Raw genomic sequence first — 20008 nt, 5'->3', positions numbered from 1 at the left:
AACCACTGCGCCACCAGGGAAGCCCGAGGCTTGTCACTACCTTGCATAGAGTGGGAGTGGCCTGTGTCTCACTCTAGGGCTGACACACCATCCCTAGGACATGCAGGGCATGGATGAAGATTTCCAGGGAGTGTCAGATCACACTGATGGCTCCTCAGGTTCCACCCACAAGAGCTGGGTGATGTGCAGGCTAAACTCAACTGTTTCCAACCAACACCTTGGATTACACACAAAAAAGCAATCCCTAGGGAAGAACTTTATTTTCATGGTCTCACATAAGTGTACAGCCACATAAAAATAATGCCTTCATACACACACACACACACACACACACACACACACACACACACACACACACAGATTCTGAGAAGAACTAAACTTTGGGTTATTTCGGGAAAGCACTGCTAGTTGGAGAAATGCATTCTATTTATTTTCCATCTTTAAACCTCCCTCCTCAGGGTGTCAACTATTGAAGAGCATCATATTTTACTGGCATCAATAGTATGCAACAACAACAATAAACTATGGTGTAAAAGTAGGAAGAAAACAAACTTCAAAATCTAAACTTGGTCTCCAATGATGCCAGATTTTACCAATACCTTCTGTCTTGGAGAAAATTTAAAAACAAAGTTCTTTTTGCAACTAAATCCACATGGCTCTGTTTTCAAAATTGGGAGTCGTGGTGCATTTAATAACACAAAGAGTCACATAGCTATGTTTCCCTCTGCTGTTTTTATCCAGATGACCTAGGCTCAGGAAGGTTATGTGACTTCTCTAAGGCCACCCAGCTAGACAGGGCAAGGCCTGGAGCTACAGTCAGGTCTCATGCCAACATCTATGCTCTATTCATCGCGGAAAGCAACAGACCTTGATGCAATGGGAATGTCAAAAATCCATGCTCTTAACCACAGCTTCACTGTTCACTCACCCCTACCTGAGGCAAGGAGGAGCTTGAAACCCAAAGCAGGCATCGCTTTGGAGAATCACTCCCTCAGTTTAGATATTTGATGTGAGCATTTTAGAGAGCCATCAGTTTCCAGACATTTCCTGGGCTCTCTGCCCAATCAGCACGGATAGTCCAGGCAGATCCTTGGGGATTAGTGGAGGTACATGTGTAACTTCTGAGGAGCCAAGGTAACTCACTGCACTTCAGTAGAAATAACAGAGTTTTTGCAGTGTCCAGCTAGTGCGGGCTGCTTCTGGGAATGTGCTTTAGGTTATTTACAAGAGACTCTCAGGTACCTATGCAGACACGTTAATTCATAAATCCTCATGTCCCCTCAAAGAGGTGGGGATAATTATCTTTGTTTATGAGAGACAAAGAAACCAAGGCTCAGAGAGGTTGAACACCTGCCTGAGGACACACAGTGAAAAGGAGAGGGTTTCAGACTGTGGGGCCCCCAAACTATTTCCACACTCTCCATGAGCAGGCTTCGAGTCTTTTCCAACCTGTGATTAGAACAGACAGGGCATCTGGTTATTTTATTATTATCGTTTTAACTTCCGTTCTTGACAGCTTTACGGACTTGGTGGACTGGAGTATTCAAAGTTGTTTCATCGGCCTTCATTTTTGTTTGAAATGTTGCCGTACCCCACCTCCTAGTGCCATCCAAGCTGAGCTCTGTCACCTGCTCTGTGACACTTTCAGCAAGAGGTGACAAGCGTGGACACATCACAGCCACCCCTCCCATGTCAGCTGTCAGCTGGCAAACAGTCCCACCTCAACCCAGCCCCATCCTCACACTTCCACTGCATCTGAGGACTGTTTCTTTCAGGAACCAATGCCCCTCGATCATATATATTTAACATTTTGTATGCTAGCCCAAGTGTTCATTGTTAGCCCAAGTGTTCGATCTCTTCATGCTCTTCATGGTGAGTGACATTGTTTCAAAGCAGATTTAGAAATAGTCTTGGTCCTGACATTTATGCAGCAAGTGGGTGTTGTTTATTGCTGAGCAATTAGGACATAGATTAACATAACATCACTTCTCAACTTGAAAATCTCAGAGAGGGCTCTGCGAACAGTTCCCAAGAGCCCCAATGTCCCGCCCCGCTTCCTACTGTCTTTCTGCTTTTTCCCTCCTCCACACCCATCCACCCACCTGCCTTGAAATATGCTATTTCAAATTTAGAGTTCAAGAAAGTTTGTGTAATCTATGTCATAAAAAGAGATGCCTTTTTCTTCCACTGCAGAAGCAGCCCACGGTACCTGTGTTCTTAATCAAAAAGGCAATTTTTTTGGTCCTTGAAAACTTTTTTTTTCTTAAATCTCCCTGCTCACTTTGGACTTGTGGAAAAGCTGAGGTCAGGAAGCAGGGGTGGGCTGGTTACACACCTTTTCTTGAATGGAATCCCGCAATTTTGGATTCACCGCCCTCTTCTGCGAAGGGCACTATGTCTTAGAAGCTACACTTGTTTTTTCAGGGCAAGAAAGTGTCCCTGGGCTGATTTCTGCAAATAGATGCTGGATAAAAGAAGGAGGTCTTTGACAACTCTATTTGCACTATGGGTCAGAGAGCCTACTGGAAGTTGTAATGGGCATTTGTCACAAGTTTTCTACACACTAAGGGATCAGTCCAATGGTGCAAAGTTCATGCATGAGGACGGTCCTCTGGTTAGCATGCCAGGTCCTCACAGGCACTGCCTTCCTCTGCTTGCCTCTAAGTCCCAACACCTATAACCCAGAACCCCACTTCCTCTCACCACCTCCAGCAGTACCATCCTGGTCTAAGCTGAGGTTGTCTTTCGCCTGGATTATTGTGATGGCTTCCTCTGGGGTCTCCCTGCTTCTGCTCTTGCTACCTTCAGAAAGGCAACCTGAGTGAGCCTTTTAAAAATGCTGGAAGGGCTTCCCTGGTGGAGCAGTGGTTGAGAATCTGCCTGCCAATGCAGGGGACAGGGGTTCGAGCCCTGGTCTGGGAAGATCCCACATGCCGCGGAGCAACTGGGCCCATGAGCCGCAACTACTGATCCTGCGCATCTGGAGCCTGTGCTCCGCAACAAGAGAGGCCGCGATAGTGAGAGGCCCGCGCACCGCGATTAAGAGTGGCCCCCGCTTGCCGCAACTAGAGAAAGCCCTCGTTCAGAAACTAAGACCCAACACAGCCATAAATAAAAAAATAAAAATTAAAAAAAAAATGCTGGAACGATCATTCCTGGGCTCGGGGCCCTGAGACCACTGTCAGTTTCGGCAATCCACTAGGACGCATGAGTCTGTGTATTGCTATTCTTGGGGCTATGAATTACTACAGAAAAAGGGTACAAAACACATCAACAAAGGGAAAAGGGGTGGGGGGCAGAGTCCAGGGGAAACCAGGAGTAAGCTTTCAAAATGGAGTGGCAGGGGACATCCTCAACCCACCCAGCAACAGGCTGCGACAGCATGTGTAAGACATTGTCCACCAGGGGTGCCCGTTAAAGACCCGGTTTTTACTGGGCCCAATCATGTCAGCCCCCTCTCTGTCTGGCACAAAGCCAGACTGCATACTTCCAGAAGGAAGGCAGGCATCAGCATGAACCACATTGCTAGTGCAAATGCTTTAGGCAGAGTGGGCCACTCCTATCAGAGGACAGTGGGGACCCTCCCCAAATCCAAGTTCCCAGAGGCCAGCTAATGGCCAACCTTATAAGCAAGCCTGCAGTGCTCCCTCTTCCCTACACAGATCCTCAGCTCAAAACCCTGCAAGACACGCCAGCTCACACAAAGTACAAGGCAAGGTCCTTAAAACCGCTAAAAGTCTCCGCATGGTGGAGCCCCCCAGTTCCTTCCCTCGCCTCATCTCCGACTGCTCACCCCTCCCTCTCTCTGCTCAGGCCACAGTGGCCTCCCTGCTGCTCAGTGAGTAGGCTGACACCTGAGAAGTGTTGTACCCTCTGTTCTTTCTTCCCCACATGTGTTCCCCTCAGCTCCCCGTTTGGGTTTCTCTCTCTCTCTCTCTTTTCTCCTTCGATGACACACACAGCCCCCTCCCCAAGTCCATCCCCGGCTATGACACTGTCTCTGCCTCTTTCCTCCTTTGCTTCTCCCCTTATCATCATCCTCTAACACACTGCTTTTATTTGGTCTATTGTCTGTATGCTCAGCAAGGATGTAAGCATTAGGATGGTGGGGACTTGTGTGTTTCATTCACTTCCTGTTCCTAGAAAAGGGCCTGATGAAGCAATGTAACCTAAGGTCACTACCATAACCAGAGCATAAGAAAGAGCAGAGCTGTGGTGCCAGATGGGTTAGAATTTTCACTCCACCACTTAGTGCCTGTACCACCTTAAGTATGGTGCATACTATGCTGACCTCGGTTTCTTCAGCTGCTAAAGAGGGATATTAATAATACCTGCGTCAAGCGCTGCTGTGTGCGTGAAGGTAATTAATATGCATAAGCTCCCCGTGGAACATGGTAAGCCCTCAATATGCATTAGCTCTTACTTTTATTGTTTCCTTCTCTTTATTAAAGCTTCATTATCTTTAACATGTTTTATCAAGGTTTCAAACAAAAACAAAAGTAGAGAGAATAATAGAGTGAACTTCAATGTATCCATCAACCAGATTCAACAATGACCAATTTAGAGCCAATCGTGTCTTATCTATTAGCTCCCCCTGAATTCCTGCAAGCCCTATACCCAGATTATTTTGAAGGAAACCCCAGACATCATATGTCATTCATAAATATTCCAGCTATAAAAGATAAAGATTCACTTTTTAAAATGTGCACATGCAGTAATATCAAAGCTGAAAAGTTAAAACTAATCCCTGAATATTAACAAACATCCAGCTGGTGTTTAAATTTCCTCAGTTCCTCACCATCTCTTTCCTGGACTGTTGGGACAGCATCCAGAATGATCTCCCTGCCTACAAGTTCTCCATCCAGTGTTCCTACTGCACTGCTCCAGAGAGCTCTTTGTACATCACAGAGCTGAGACTGGCACCACTTCCCACTCCAAATCCTTTGATGGTTCCCTATTGCCTGCATGAGGGGCCTGACTCTGCAGTTTCTGCCCAGCCCCTCTTCCTCAGTCACCGCTGCCTCTGCCTCCTTTCAAACCCCAGCTCCATCAGTCTGCTTTCTGGTCACCGTCCTTCCTCCATGCCTTTGTCTCTGTTGTCCTTTCTGCCTGGGACATCCTTTTCTTTCTTCTCTCCTGGTACCCTTGTCTTCCACTGTTCTCCCAGGCCAAGCCGGTCACCCCATCCTCTGAGCCCACAAGCCCTGTGTGAATGGCACCTTTTGTGCCGTTCACGTCTCCCGATGGCCCCATGTGCTAAGTTCCTCAAAGACTGGGGCTAGTCTTATGTATCTGGTCCTCCTAGAGCCTGAGCAGACCCGGAAAACAGGATGGGTACCCAAGTATATTGACTGAATGAATGAATGGACAGGTTAAAAAATGGAAAATGAACACGAAACTTAGAAAGAAGATTATTTTAGAGTCTGCAGCCTTGTCTCTCTCTCTCTCTCTCTGGGTCCACGCTGCTCATTTTTACGTCCAACTTTTTATCACACCGTTTTCCAGCTTGTGCAGCTGGCTTATCTTTCTGCTCCCTGGCAGGTCAGAACTTTTAATCCTGAGTAATTCCAATCTCAAGCCCTAGCTGACTGCTGCCTGCTCTCTGGCATGAGTCAGACAGACCCTGGCTCACGGTGATCAATTACCCGAGACACTGCTTCTCTCTGAAATGATCCCAGAGCAGAAGGGCGGCCTGAGGAATGCCTGAAGGCCAGAACCTCTAGCCATGACCTGGATGAGAAAAGGCTCCTGTGCTAAACATGCCATGTTTCAGCTGGGCCTGCCTGCTGTGGATCAAGAGGAATCAAGACACAGAGGCGTGAGAAGTGGGAATGCCTCCTCTACCTTTTATTTCTCTTGATTTGAAAAGAATCTGGAATTGTTACAATGGGTCAAGTACAGCTCCTGTGGGCTGGTGATGTCAAGGGCCACTTGCTGTGTGTTGGACATCATGCTGGAGCTTTACAGATGCAATGTCGTCTGTTCCTCCCAAAGACCCTGACAGAGGCGTGTCACTCCTCCCACCCATTTTACAGATGAGGCAACTGAGTCTGTAATAGATCATGAAGTCACAGAGAGAGTGAATGAAGAACTGGGATTCAACTCCAGGCCTACCCAGAACACTTCCCAGCAGAGCAGAGCTTTCCAGACTGCAGGGTCAAGCTCTTTGAGGAGAGTAAAATCAGTTTAGAGGGTTTGGAACTAAAATGAATAAAATAAAAAATGGAACAGGTTGGACTAGAATAGAGTAGAATGGAAAAATAGAGTGCATCCTGGCTAGTATGGATCAATACTATTTCATGAAACTTCTCTAATATATATATATATTTTGATATATATACTATTTTACATTATAAGCATATACATGACTATGTGTACTGTATTGTGATATAAAATGCATTTCTTACTGTGGATAATAGTCATTTTTTTTTGAAAAACACTAATAGAGCTCAACTAGGATATATTCAGGAGATAAACTTATCTTTTCCATTTTCTTCAAGATTTTACTCCTATCAGTTGCTGCTCACAGTACAATTGCCTACAAACCCAAAGCATTTTCTGTCTTTATTATCTATCTTCATCATTTTCAATTTGACTTGATTAGCTTCAATTCAATCCCATTCAATTCAATTCATACTCAATACCCTCAATTCCATCTGGCATAGAGCAGCAAAACTTGAGTGTCTGCTTTGGGTCAGTCCCTAATGATAAAAAGAAATATATGTTGTGTGTTTACTAGCCAGAGTGTGATATCTCAAATTCTGTTTCTTTGTCCAAAACCCAAACTTAGCTCCCTTGAGCTTTTAAAAGAAGACAGAAGTCTCATTGTTCTGGAGTTTGCCTTTCCTGGCTATTTTTGGGAGCTGGAATTCAGTATAAAGTTAGAGCACTGGGTCTGGGGGCAAGGCTCAAGTTCAAATTCAGAGACAATGTCTGAATAGTGCTTCAAGAACTGCCATGCACACAGGAAGTACCCAGAGCATCAGTAGACAAGCAACCACATTCCTTATATTGTTTAAAGTTTCCCGATCAGGTCAAGCCAGTATTCTTGAAGTTTTAGGCTTGGGGAAAAGTTATAGTATGTTGTAGCGGAAACGTTTGGATAGGGTAAGAGTGGGCAGGGGGAGACACTGGGGCAAACTCATATCTGGAGAGTTGCATTTGAATGGTCACCAGGAGTGTTCTTCCCAGAAAGACCTGCTAGACCTCCTGAGATGAAAAATGCAAAGGACTTTAAGACTAAGCATTGAGCTCTGGTCTATTTTCCTACTGGAGGTAAGATTATGAAAGAAAGTGTGGTAACCAAGGACACTCTTAAACTCAGAAAAACATGTTGAACCATCATGAGCTGGGCAGAATCAGAGAGTCAAGGGTCCATGACCACCAGTTCTTGTATATGTGAAAGGAAAGCACCTTGTGCCCATGTTGAGAGTTGGTATGCATGATGGGTAAAACATAGATTCTGTGGCCAAAGGACTTGGCCTCAAATCTCAGCTGTCAGATGTTAGACAAGTTACTTGGCTTCTTTGGGCTTTAGTTTGTTTTGTTTTGTTTTGTTTTTAACCAAGTAAGCACTCACAAATACTCATTAAATAGAGTGGTATGAAAACATTAATAAAAATACCAGCTATTCCTTGAGCACTCTAAATGTGCACTGTGCTAAGTGCTTTACAAGTGTGATTCCATCCTGTCATTTTAACTATACTGTGAGGTAGATCCTATTATTACCCCATTTTACAGATGAGAATATAAAGGCTCAGAAAGGTTAAGGTCAAGGTCACATAGCTGGTACTTGCTACAACCAAAGTTCGGATCCAAGTTTGTGGGTCTTTAGAGCAAATTTAGGACACTTGTTTCTTGAATGTTTAATATATTGTTTGACATTTGTGGCAACGCTGAGGTCTAGGCAAACTAAATATCACTAGGCCCATTCAGAACTCAAAGCATTGGAATACCTGAGATGGAGTATTAGCTCAACTATTTGCTAACTGGGCAATGTAAGTAAATTCACCTCCCCTTTATGGGCCTGAGTTTCCTTTCTCCCAGTGGAGCTGGTTGGACCTGGTAGTCTCTAAAGCTTCTTCCAGCTTTAATTTTGCTGAATCTAGGACTTGTCCAGCGACTTGGGGCTGATCAAAAGTAGGGATGGACCTGGAAACAGTCTCTTGTTCCCCAGTTCTAAACACCCCCTCACTGTTTTCCCACCATGATGAGCTTCTCCATATATAATTTCTCCCTTGTTTTTTCCCTCCAGTTTTCTAACTGCCTATGAATTTAAAATAAAAAATGAATGTAGGAATCTGGGTAGGAAAATAAAAGAACTCAACCCTAAATCATTGAGGTAGAAAAACCTATATTTAAAGAGGTAAAACCCTTGAGTTAAGTAAGGCCTGGAATTTGATATTAAACTAACTACTCAAACATAATTGGCTTTGGAAATTCATATTCTAAGCATTGCTATTGAACAAATGACTCAACCAATTCCAGTCGGCTCTTCCATTTTTATTTGCCTATCCTAAAACCCTTAACGCATTTCCATCTTCCCAGAGGAAATATACATATTTAAATTCTTTCATTAACCTTCTGATGTAGGAACTATTATTAGTTCCCATTTTACAGATAAGTAAACTGAGGCACAGAGACTTTCCTAGGGACAAACAGCTGATAAGAGGGAGGATTAGGTCCTGAATCCTGGCAGTTGACCACTGAGCTTCAACTGTTGACCACCACTCTCTGCTGACTGAAAAGTCTTCTGATTTCTCCGTTTCTCCCTCCCAGAAGCAATGGCTTTTACTGTACAAAGGCCGAACTGTGTTTCACGTTTGTCTCATTGTGGATACCCAACATACTCAGGGCTCCTGTGGAGCCAACCTGAAGGGATTAACTGTTCCTATACACATCCCTGGTGAACTCAGAACTCACACCATGGAACCAGGAAAGGGCATTCCTCCCTATCAGCCCTCTGGCATTCCACCCTAACAGCCAGTGCTGAACCAGATATGATGGATTTAAGAATTAATTCACCTCTCAGAATGGCGGAGGGAGGAATAAATTAGGAGTTTGGAATTAACATATACACAGTACTAAATATAAAATAGATAACTGACAAGGACCTACTGTAGAGCACAAGGAACTACACTCAGGATCTTGTAATAACCTATAAGGGAAAATAATCTGAAGAATATATATATATATATATATATATATATATATATACATATATATATGTACATATATATATTACTGAATCGCTTTGCTGTACACCTGAAACTAATGCAACATTATAAACCAACTATATTTCAGCAAAAAAAGAAAAAGTACTTATTTTGTTGCTTTAATATATTGCTATGATAAATTAATTTTCTCCTAAAAAGACATTTATTCCCCTCTCAGGCCAGAGAAATTCATGGTGATGGGACTGAGCTGTGGACTGCCGATCAAATTTTCACAGCGTGATGGAAGCAGGAGCCCAGTGGGACCTGCATTTCCACACCCTGCCCTAGAGTGACGACCCTCTGCCCCACAGGGAAGACCTGCCAACAGGGACCAGTGTGGGCTCTTACAGAAGCAGAGAGGGACACTTGTTTTCAGCTCATATACATTTTCTTCAAGGATGGAAGCTGCCATGATGCTACGGTCAGCCTCTGTGCCCTTGTCTTGAAGTGCTTCTCATGCCAATCATGGACAGGAGTTTTCCTTAGTCAGTACTTTAAGCCTCCCTGTGGTCTTTCCCTGACACACTCTGCCTGGCTGGTGACGTCTTCTCCAAGGCTTTTGTCATGATTGCTCTGCTGATGTCCTCAACCACTATCACCAGTCCAGCTCTCTACTTTGTGGCCTGGACATAGGCACCCTAGAGGGCTCAGTGAACCACCCCACCATCCATCCGGGTAGCAGAACCAGGAACCTGGACATAGCTTTTGTTCTCCCTCTCCCTATTCTTCTACACTCAGTCACTCAATAAGAACCATCCCGTCTATCCGTGCATGTCTCCCCAGTACTTCTCCACCTCTCCATCTCCACCACCAAGGCCTAGTTCTGATCTCCCTGCCACCAGACTTCACTCAAAGCCACTCTCCTTGTGGAAACCTACATGATTGTTCTAAATGCTAAACATATCACATCCTTCTCCTGCTAGAAACTTCGATGGCTCCCCAAGTGCCTGGAGCCTGACATACGTGGTTTTGTGTAACTTGGGCCCAGCCTCTCTCTCTATCCAGCTTGGTCAGTGCATCCACCTAGCCCTGACCTACCTGCCCTGTCTCTTCAACACTCCACGTACACATGGGATTCTGATCACTGTGGACTCTCTCCTTTCTCAAATTTCCCATGAACTGTCAAGCTTTCCCACTTTTGCACGTGCTGTGCCCTTTGCCTGGAGCCCTCTACTCTCAATTCCTGGCCTGGCAACTCAAGGTGCCTTCGAAGCTCTTTGCTTTCTATAGAAATGAGTAATTCCATCTTCTGGGCTCCTTCATATTTCCATCAGCCTTGTGTCATTCTGTAGTCAACCTCTGTTTCCTAGCCTGCTTCCTCCACTAGATGTGATCCCCGATTAATTAACAAGGTTCTGCCTTAGTCATCTGGAGAATCAAAGACTACTCAGCACTGGGGTCTGACCCAGAGAGGCCTTGGGGTGAAGCTTTGTGGAAAAAGCCAGTCCCTAGGAGTACAGCCCATGTGACCCTGCTCTTTCTAATGTCCCATCTTCCTACCAGATGTCTTCTTATTCTCTGCAGCTGTGGAGGGGGAGGACAGTAGTGCGGATATACATGCCCTAAGAATTGTGTGGCAATTTTGTCTGTAGCAAGGAGCTGAATGGGGTATCTGTATGAAACAAGAAGAAAAACAAACAAGCTGAAATGGTTAGACTAAATGTATAGAGCTATAAGGGTTCTCTTAAATGCACTTGTCAAAATAAACCACAAAGTCCTCATGCTAAATGTTTGAGGCAGACAAATTCTAACTAATTTGTAGCAAAGCAACTCTGTATATATGATAACTTGGGGGAAATAAATTAATCTCTGATTTTTTTTCCCCCAGTTTCCAGAATCTGGAAATACCTTCCAATTCCAGAGCTAATACCAACAACTTAGAAACAAATGCTAGAAAATGGGTACTTTTCATATGTTGCTGTTGGGTATATAATTTGGAGTAATCTTTTTAGAAACAATTTAGTGACTGGTATCAAAAGTGTTACCTTGTAAATACCTTTGATCCAGAAATTCTACTTCTAAGATCATAGCATAAGGAAGTAATGAGACAATGAATGAGAAGAGAATATAAGGGTTTTTGGAGCAAATTTTTTGTATAATAGAGAAAACAGGATCTATTAATAAACTGTGTGATATCAAGTTGGTGGGCAAATATGTGTCCATTAAAAATGCTGGGTAAGACAAGTTACATGAATGGTCACACTATAATTCATGAGAAAATTGGATCATAAAGTAATATTGTAGTTTGTTCCCATTTCTATGAGAATATAATCAATATGTTTATGTAGCTATAGACACAAGTCTGAAAAGATATATACCAAAATGTTAATGATATGATGGTGACAGAAAAAAACAACGAAAATATCTGTCGCTGTCACGGACTGTAGGCCAGGGCTAGATTAGCACTTTTCCCCATTGTCTCCCAACAATCCAAGATGTGGACCAGTCATTCCCACACACAGATGAGGAAACTGAGGTTTTGAAAGGTGAAGGAACTTGTCCTAGTTCTCGCAGCTCACGAATAGGTGGAATATGAAATAACTGTGGCAGAGAATCTCTGGAGTTCAGTCTCACAGTATCACACCCACCAGCTGCCTCTGTGATATGGAATTTGGGGTGCTTTTTAATAATGTCTTTGTAGAGTGCCTTTAATAAATGAGCATCACTTTTATAATTAGAAGAAAAACCCCTATTTTCTCTTTGAAAACGGCAACAATAAAGGACATTTTTTGTCACAAAAAGAAAAGATAGGGTGGGCATTGATGCAGAGAGGATGACTTTGCAGTCAACCTGCAGAAAGTGATGGATTGAGCCCTGTGGACTCCTAGTAGAAGGGGATTCTAGGCAGCGGGAACTGCCAGTGCAAAGGCCCTGAGGCAGGAATATATCTATCACTGGGGAGAATGGCAAGGAAGCTAGTGAGATTGGAGCTAAGTAGGAGGAGATGGGGCCAGAAAGAGGTCGAGACCACACGCTGTGGGGTCTCAGGTCACAATAAGAAGGGTGCCTTTGACACTGAGTGAAAGGGGAACCACTGGAAGGTTTTAAGTGGGGCCGTAACAAGATGCAACATAGCTTTTAACTGGATCAGTACTGCATTGAGAATAGGACCTCCTCCCGAACAGAGCAAAGGTAAAAGAGCAGAGACCAGAAAGGCACCGACTGCCATCGTCCAGGGGAGAGATGATGGGGGCTCAGATGGGGTGAGAGCAGGAGGCTGATGAGAAGTGCTCAGATGCTGGATATCTAGTTCAACTTGGGTATTTAAGGATGTAGACAGAAATCTTGTTTTCTAAGCAGCAGAATTTCCTCCACAAGTGGTAAACTTGTTTGTTCTGGGGGTTGCTGGGGGATGTTGAATATTTTGCTGAGCCATCTTGGGTAGGAATGGAGGTAAGGCTTCCAAAAGCCTGAGAAACATTAGCTGGTTCAGCTACTTACTGGGAAGGGACTTTGGGGAAGCGAACAGAGATAGGAAGAGTGTGGACATTGAGGGAGTTCTGTTGCAGGTGAGAAATGTCACCTCCTCTTCCTCTCCCTCTCCCTGTTACGTCCTGATACTTTGGGATTGGATTTGTTTTCTTTTGGAATAATAGGAGTAGCTGAATTTGACCTAACATGCCGAGGAAATTCCAGGGCTGTGTACCTCAAAATACCAATTAAGATTTAAATAGCTGTTTGAGATGGGCTTGCCAAATAAACCCAAGAGGTGATGTTATTCCTAAGGGTTCTAGAGACCTGTTCTAGCTCAGCCTTGAACAAGTACCATGCTCCTCTAAGCTGTTCGTGCTAAGCAGGCACCTAAAAACAGGGGGAAAGGGGCTGAGAATGTGTCCACATTCTAAGGTGGACACAGCACAAGGTGAAGCCCAAACCACATGATGCGAGATAGGAAATGAGCCGAATCTGAGCTGGACACAGTGTGTGTCTTCATCTGGACAATTGTCAAGGTGAAAGGCAGGAGGACCTGGTGAGGAGAGGATCTAAGAGACTTTGGGGTCATTCGTAGTTGGATTCAAATTCTAGTTTGGTGTGTGGTTCTGGTCACTCCTCGTCACTTCAGTGAGTCTCTTTTCTTATCTGAAACAGAGAGATGACAACACTCTCCCTTTGCAGTAGACATCCTGATGCCTCTGTGCTTTGTTCAGGGATGGGAAAGTGACCAGGATGGTATGGTGAGACCTCATCTTATGACCTGTTGGAATTATGGGAGGAATAAGCTCTTTGACCTGGCCTTGAAACTGGACAAATCAAAGCAGAGGTAAAAGATGGAGAGAACAGAATCCTGGTGGCATCATTTTAACCCTAGAGCTCACTATGCCTGAATTATTAAGATCTATCCTTATATATCTTTATGAAACAGTAAATTCTCCCTTACTGTTTAAGCCATTTGGACTTGTATTTCTGTTGCTTGCAACTAGAAGACTTCTGACTCATCCATCATTTCTCATGGCTATTGGGAGACAGAATCAGCTGCATCATTGGTGCAAATGAAAATGCAGGGCCTCTTGGTCAAAAAGTATTTAAAATTTCAAGAACAGAGCATTAAACAAAACATGGGACCCTTCTAAGCACAGGACCCTGTGTGACTACACAGGTGGTATGTCCAGGGAGCTGGCCCTGTTGGAAGACCTCATCAAATAAATTAACATCTACACATTGGTTAGGAAGGCCCAAGGCTTGCAGCAAGCATTTGGTAAATGGTAGCTTTTATCATTATGGCCAGGCCAGGCACACTTACGAGGATCACTGGAACCAGATTTATAAGGTTATTGATAAGAGCTGAGGGGTCTGGGTTGGATTCAGAGAGCAATAAATGGTCATTGGAGAGCTGAAAATGAGAGAGGGACAGAGTCTGATTGATAAACTGGAAAGATCATTTCAGTTTCTGTGGAGAGAATGGATTTTGGGTGGGGAAAAGGGAAGGAAGCATGGAATCTGGACCAGTTAAGGGACTGGCACAGTTGTTCAGCTGCTCTGGGCCAAAGAAGGGAGTTGTAGAGATGAAGCAGTGAACAGATTCAGCAGACGGTGTGGGTTAGGAGTGGGAGATGGAAGGTGAGGAATCAACAGTAACATATATAGTTTGGGTTGAGCACTATTCAGGGATAAGCCATGCTGGCTTTAGGTAAAGGTGGCTCTAGAGTTAAAATGATGCCACTAGGATTCTATTCTCTCCATCTTTTGGGTTTAGTGTTGCTGTTTGGCGAGCAAGACACATGGAAGTCCAGCTCTAGTTTGCCACGTGTTTTTACTATGCTTATTTCCCTCAACTTTCACAGCAGCTCCATGGATGTGTACTATTATTTTACCATTTTACAAAAGAGGAAACACATTCAGAATAAAGAATTTACCCAAGTAGCACAGGTGACAAATAGAACAGCCTGGAATAGGTTTTGTTAGGTTCTGGAGCCCACCTACAATCCTCCACTGCTACCCAGGGCACCACCAAGCTCTTACTCTCTTCGACCATCACCTGGAATGACTGTGGACCTTTGAGTTGGTGGAGGTTGGAGTGGGGAGTGCTCAGGCTGGCTATTGGCCCACTGAGGATGGGATCCTGGCTTCTGAGACTCCTCTCTGTGCAAACTTGGGTGAGTGGCATCCCCTTTCTGTGTCTCTGTTTCCCTATCTGTCAGTGGGATGCTGATGACCCTTCCCTCTCTGCCTGGTGACTAGATGATTACATAGGATCGTGGATGCCAGTGAACCCTGGGACCTGAAGAGTATTGGTCTGATGATGGCAGATGTTAGCATCCTAAGACCATCAAATGCTCTTTCTGCTATTTCTCCACTTCACATATTGATGAAACAATGCAGCGCTGATTATCCTCAGAGGGAGAGTACACCATGGCTCTTAAAACTGGAAATTTGCAATGAGAACTGAGCTCAGGATACAAATTCAGCCACTTCTCACAGCATGGAGAGACAGTTAAGTGCATAGTCTCTGATGGCAGGCTGCCTGGATTCAAATTTTGGCTCTGATGTTTCCCAATGTGTTAGTCACTTAACCTCTTTGTGCCTCAGTTTGCCCATCTGTAAAATGAGTATAGTAATAGTGCCTATCCTGGAGGATTGTTTTGAGGATTAAATGAGAAGATGCATATGGAGTGCTTAGGACAGTGCTGGGCACATGGCAGGTACTCAATAAATGTGAACTATTAAAGTAACGCGACTGCTGAAAGTTGATGCAACTTAGCCTTAGAGATAGCAATGGGATCAATCTGATAGAATTGCCATAGGAATTAACAGCAATCTTATGGCTAGGGTTCTGATTGTTTGAGCTTTTGTTATTCTTGTGCCCTAGCTGCAAGGGAGGATGGAAAATCTAGTCGGAGAAATGAAACCATATCTCCACACAAAGGCATGTAGGCAAATGTTAACAGCAGCATTTTCCATAGTAGCCCAAACCTTGAAATAATCCAAATATTCTTCAGCTGGTGATGGGTAAATAAAATGTGGTATATTCATAAAAAGAATACTATTCAGCAATAAAAAGGCACATGGATAAACCTCAAAAACGTTACGGCAAATGAAAGAATCAGACAAAAAGAACCACAGACTGTATGATTTCATTTGTATGAAATGTCCAGAAAAGGGAAATGTAGAGACAGAAAGCAGGTCAGTGGTTACCTAGGGCAGGGGCAAGAGTGGTGCTTGACCACAAATGCTCATGAGTGATCTTTCTGGAATGATGGAAATTTTCTAAAAACTGGATTGTGATGAGAGCCGCATACCTCTGTGAATTTACTAAAAAATCACTAAGTTTAACTTAAAAAGTGGCAATATTATGGTGTGTAAATTATATCTCAAGGAAGCTATTTAAAAGTAAAGTGAGTTGGGGGGTTTCAACATTCAGATTGTGAGGGAGTTTTCTAACTTATAAGAGATTTCCAAAGTTCTAGAAAGTCAGTAAGAATGGCAAATGTCCACTATATATTTCATGTTTATGGCAATCCCATGATATTAGTCTCTTCATACCCTTTGGTAAATGAGGCAACTGAGGCCGAGAAAGTAGGCTTTTAAAAAAATAATCTTTTTGAAAGAAGCTGTCCAAGCAGCCCTGCCAAGAAGCTTATCACATTAACACTTCTTTTTTTTTTTAAACATCTTAATTGGAGTATAATTGCTTTAAAATAGTGTGTTAGTTTCTGCTGCATAACAAAGTGGATCAGCTATACATATACATATATCCCTATATCCCTCCCTCTTGTGTCTCCCTCCCACCCTCCCTATCCCACCCCCCTAGGTGGTCACAAAGAACCGAGCTGATCTCCCTGTGCTATGCGGCTGCTTCCCACTAGCTATTTTACATTTGGTAGTGTATATATGTCTATGCCACTCTCTCACTTTGTCACAGCTTACCCTTCCCCCTCCCCGTGTCCTCAGGTCCATTCTCTATGTCTGCGTCTTTATTCCCGTCCTGCCCTTAGGTTCTTAATAACCTTTTTTTTTTTTTTAGATTCCATATATATATGTTAGCGTATGGTATTTCTTTTTCTCTTTCTGACTTACTTCATTCTGTATGATAGACTCTAGGTCCATCCACCTCACTACAAATAACTCAATTCCGTTTCTTTTTATTGCTGAGTAATATTCCATTGTATATATGTGCCATATCATCTTTATCCATTCATCTGTTGATGGACACTTAGGTTGCTTCCATGTCCTGGCCATTGTAAATAGAGCTGCAATTAACGTTATCGTACATGATTCTTTCTGAATTATGGTTTTCTCAGAGTTTATGCCCAGTAGCGGGATTGCTGGGTTGTATGGTAGTCCTATTTATAGTTTCTTAAGGAACCTCCATACTGTTCTCCATAGTGACTGTATCAATTTACATTCCCACCAACAGTGCAAGAGTGTTCCCTTTTCTCCACATCCTCTCCAGCATTTATTGTTTGTAGAATTTTTGATGATGGCCATTCTGACTGATGTGAGGAGATACCTCATTGTAGTTTTGATTTGCATTTCTCTAATGATTAATGATGTTGAGCATTCTTTCATGTGTTTGTTGGCAATCTGTATATCTTCTTTGGAGAAATGTCTATGTAGGTCTTCTGCCTATTTTTGGATTGGGTTGTTTGTTTTTTGGATATTGAGCTGCATGAGCTGCTTGTAAATTTTGGAGATTAATCCTTTGTCAGTTGCTTCATTTGCAAATAATTTCTCCCAATCTGAGGGTTGTCTTTTCATCTTACTTATGGTTTCCTTTGCTGTGCAAAAGCTTTTAAGTTTCATTACATCCCATTTGTTTATTTTTGTTTTTATTTCCATTTCTCTAGGAGGTGGGTCACAAGGGATCTTGCCGTGATTTATGTCATAGAGTGTTCTGCCTATGTATTCCTCTAAGAGTTTGATAGTGTCTGGCCTTACATTTAGGTCTTTAATCCATTTTGAGTTTATTTTTGTGTATGGTGTTAGGGAGTGTTCTATTTTCATTCTTTAACATGTAGCTGTCCAGTTTTCCCAGCACCATTTATTGAAGAGGCTGCCTTTTCTCCGTTGCATATTCTTGCCTCCTTTATCAAAGTTAAGGTGACCATATGTGCGTGGGCTTATCTCTGGGTTTTCTACACTGTTCCATTGATCTATATTTCTGTTTTTGTGCCAGTACCATACTGTCTTGATTACTGTAGCTTTGTAGTATAGTCTGAAGCCCAGGAGCCTGATTCCACCAGCTCCGTTTTTCTTTGTCAAGATTGCTTTTGCTATTTGGGGTCTTTTGTGTTTCCATACAAATTGTGAAATTTTTTTTCTAGTTCTGAGAAAAATGTCCTTGGTAGTTTGATAGGTATTGCATTGAATCTGTGGATTGCTTTGGGTAGTAGAGTCATTTTCACAATGTTGATTCTTCCAACCCAAACACATGGTATATCTCTCCACCTGTTTGTATCATCTTTAATTTCTTTCATCAATGTCTTATAGTTTTCTTCATACAGGTCTTTTGTCTCCTTAGGTAGGTTTATTCCTAGGTATTTTATTTTTTTGGTTGCAGTGGTAAGTGGGAGTGTTTCCTTAATTTCTCTTTCAGATTTTTCATCATTAGTGTATAGGAATGAAAGAGATTTCTGTGCATTAATTTTGTATCCTGCTACTTTACCACCTTCATTGATTAGATCTAGTAGTTTTCTGGTAGCATCTTTAGGATTCTCTATGTATAGTATCATGTCATCTGCAAACAGTGACTGTTTTACTTCTTCTTTTACAATTTGGATTCCTTTTATTTCTTTTTCTTCTCTGATTGCTGTGGCTAAAACTTTCAAAACTATGTTGAATAATAGTGGTGAGAGTGGAAAACTTTGTCTTATTCCTGATCTTAGTGGAAATGGTTTCAGTTTTTCATCATTGAGAACAATGTTGGCTGTGGGTGTGTCATATATGGCCTTTATTAAGTTCCCTCTATGCCTACTTTCTGGAGAGTTTTTATCAAAAATGGATGTTGAATTTTGTGAAAAGCTTTTTCTGCATCTATTGAGATGATCATATGGTTTTCTCCTTCAATTTGTTAATATGGTTTATCACATTGATTGATTTGCATATATTGAAGAATCCTTGCATTCCTGGGATAAACCCCACTTGATCATGGTGTATGATCTTTTTAAGGTGCTGTTGGATTCTATTTGCTAGTATTTTGTGGAGGATTTTTGTGTCTACGTTCATCAGTGGTATTGGCCTGTAGCTTTATTTCTTTGTGACATCTTTGTCTGGTTTTGGTATCAGGGTGATGGTGGCTTCGTAGAATGAGTTTGGGAGTGTTCCTCCCTCTGCTATATTTTGGAAGAGTTTGAGAAGGTTAGGTGTTACCTCTTCTCTAAATATTTGATAAAATTCTCCTGTGAAGCCATCTGGTCCTGGGCTTTTGTTTGTTGGAAGATTTTTTATCACAGTCTCAATTTCAGTGCTTGTGATTGGTCTGTTTATATTTTCTATTTCTTCCTGGTTCAGTGTCGGAAGGTTGTGCTTTTCTAAGTATTTGTCCATTTTTTCCAGGTTGTCCATTTTACTGGCATATAATTGCTTGTAGTAATCTCTCATGATCCTTTGTATTTCTACAGTGTCAGTTGTTACTTCTCCTTATTTCATTTCTAATTCTATTGATTTGAGTCTTCTCCCTTCTTTTCTTGATGAGTCTGGCTAATGGTTTATCAACTTTGTGTATCTTCTCAAAGAACCAGCTTTTAGTTTTATTGATCTTTGCTATTGTTTCCTTCATTTCTTTTTCATTTATTTCTGACCTGATCTTTATGATTTCTTTCCTTCTGCAAACTTTGGGGTTTCTTTCTGTTGTTCTTCTTCTTTCTCTAATTGCTTTAGGTGTAAGGTTAGGTTGTTTATTTGAGATTTTTCTTGATTCTTGAGGTAGGATTGTATTGCTATAAACTTCACTCTTAGAACTGCTTTTGCTTCATCCCATAGATTTTGGTTCATCGTGTTTTCATTGTCATTTGTTTCTAGGTATTTTTGATTTCCTCTTTGATTTCCTCAGTGATCTCCTTGTTATTTAGTAGTGTATTATTTAGCCTCCATGTGTTTGTATTTTTTACAGATTTTTTCCTGTAATTGATATCTAGTCACATAGCATTGTGGTCAGAAAATATACTTGATATGATTTCAATTTTCTTAAAATTACCAAGGCTTGATTTGTGACCCAAGATATGATCTATCCTGGAGAATGTTCCATGAGCATTTGAGAAGAAATTGTATTCTGTGGTTTTTGGATAGAATGTCCTATAAATATCAATTAAGTCCATCCTGTTTAATGTACCATCTAAAGCGTGTGTTTCCTTATT

The sequence above is a fragment of the Balaenoptera borealis genome, assembly GCF_965194805.1.
Source record: "Balaenoptera borealis genome assembly, chromosome: 2".
Classification (NCBI taxonomy): Eukaryota; Metazoa; Chordata; class Mammalia; order Artiodactyla; family Balaenopteridae; genus Balaenoptera; species Balaenoptera borealis.
Note: the sequence above shows the minus strand (reverse complement) of the source record.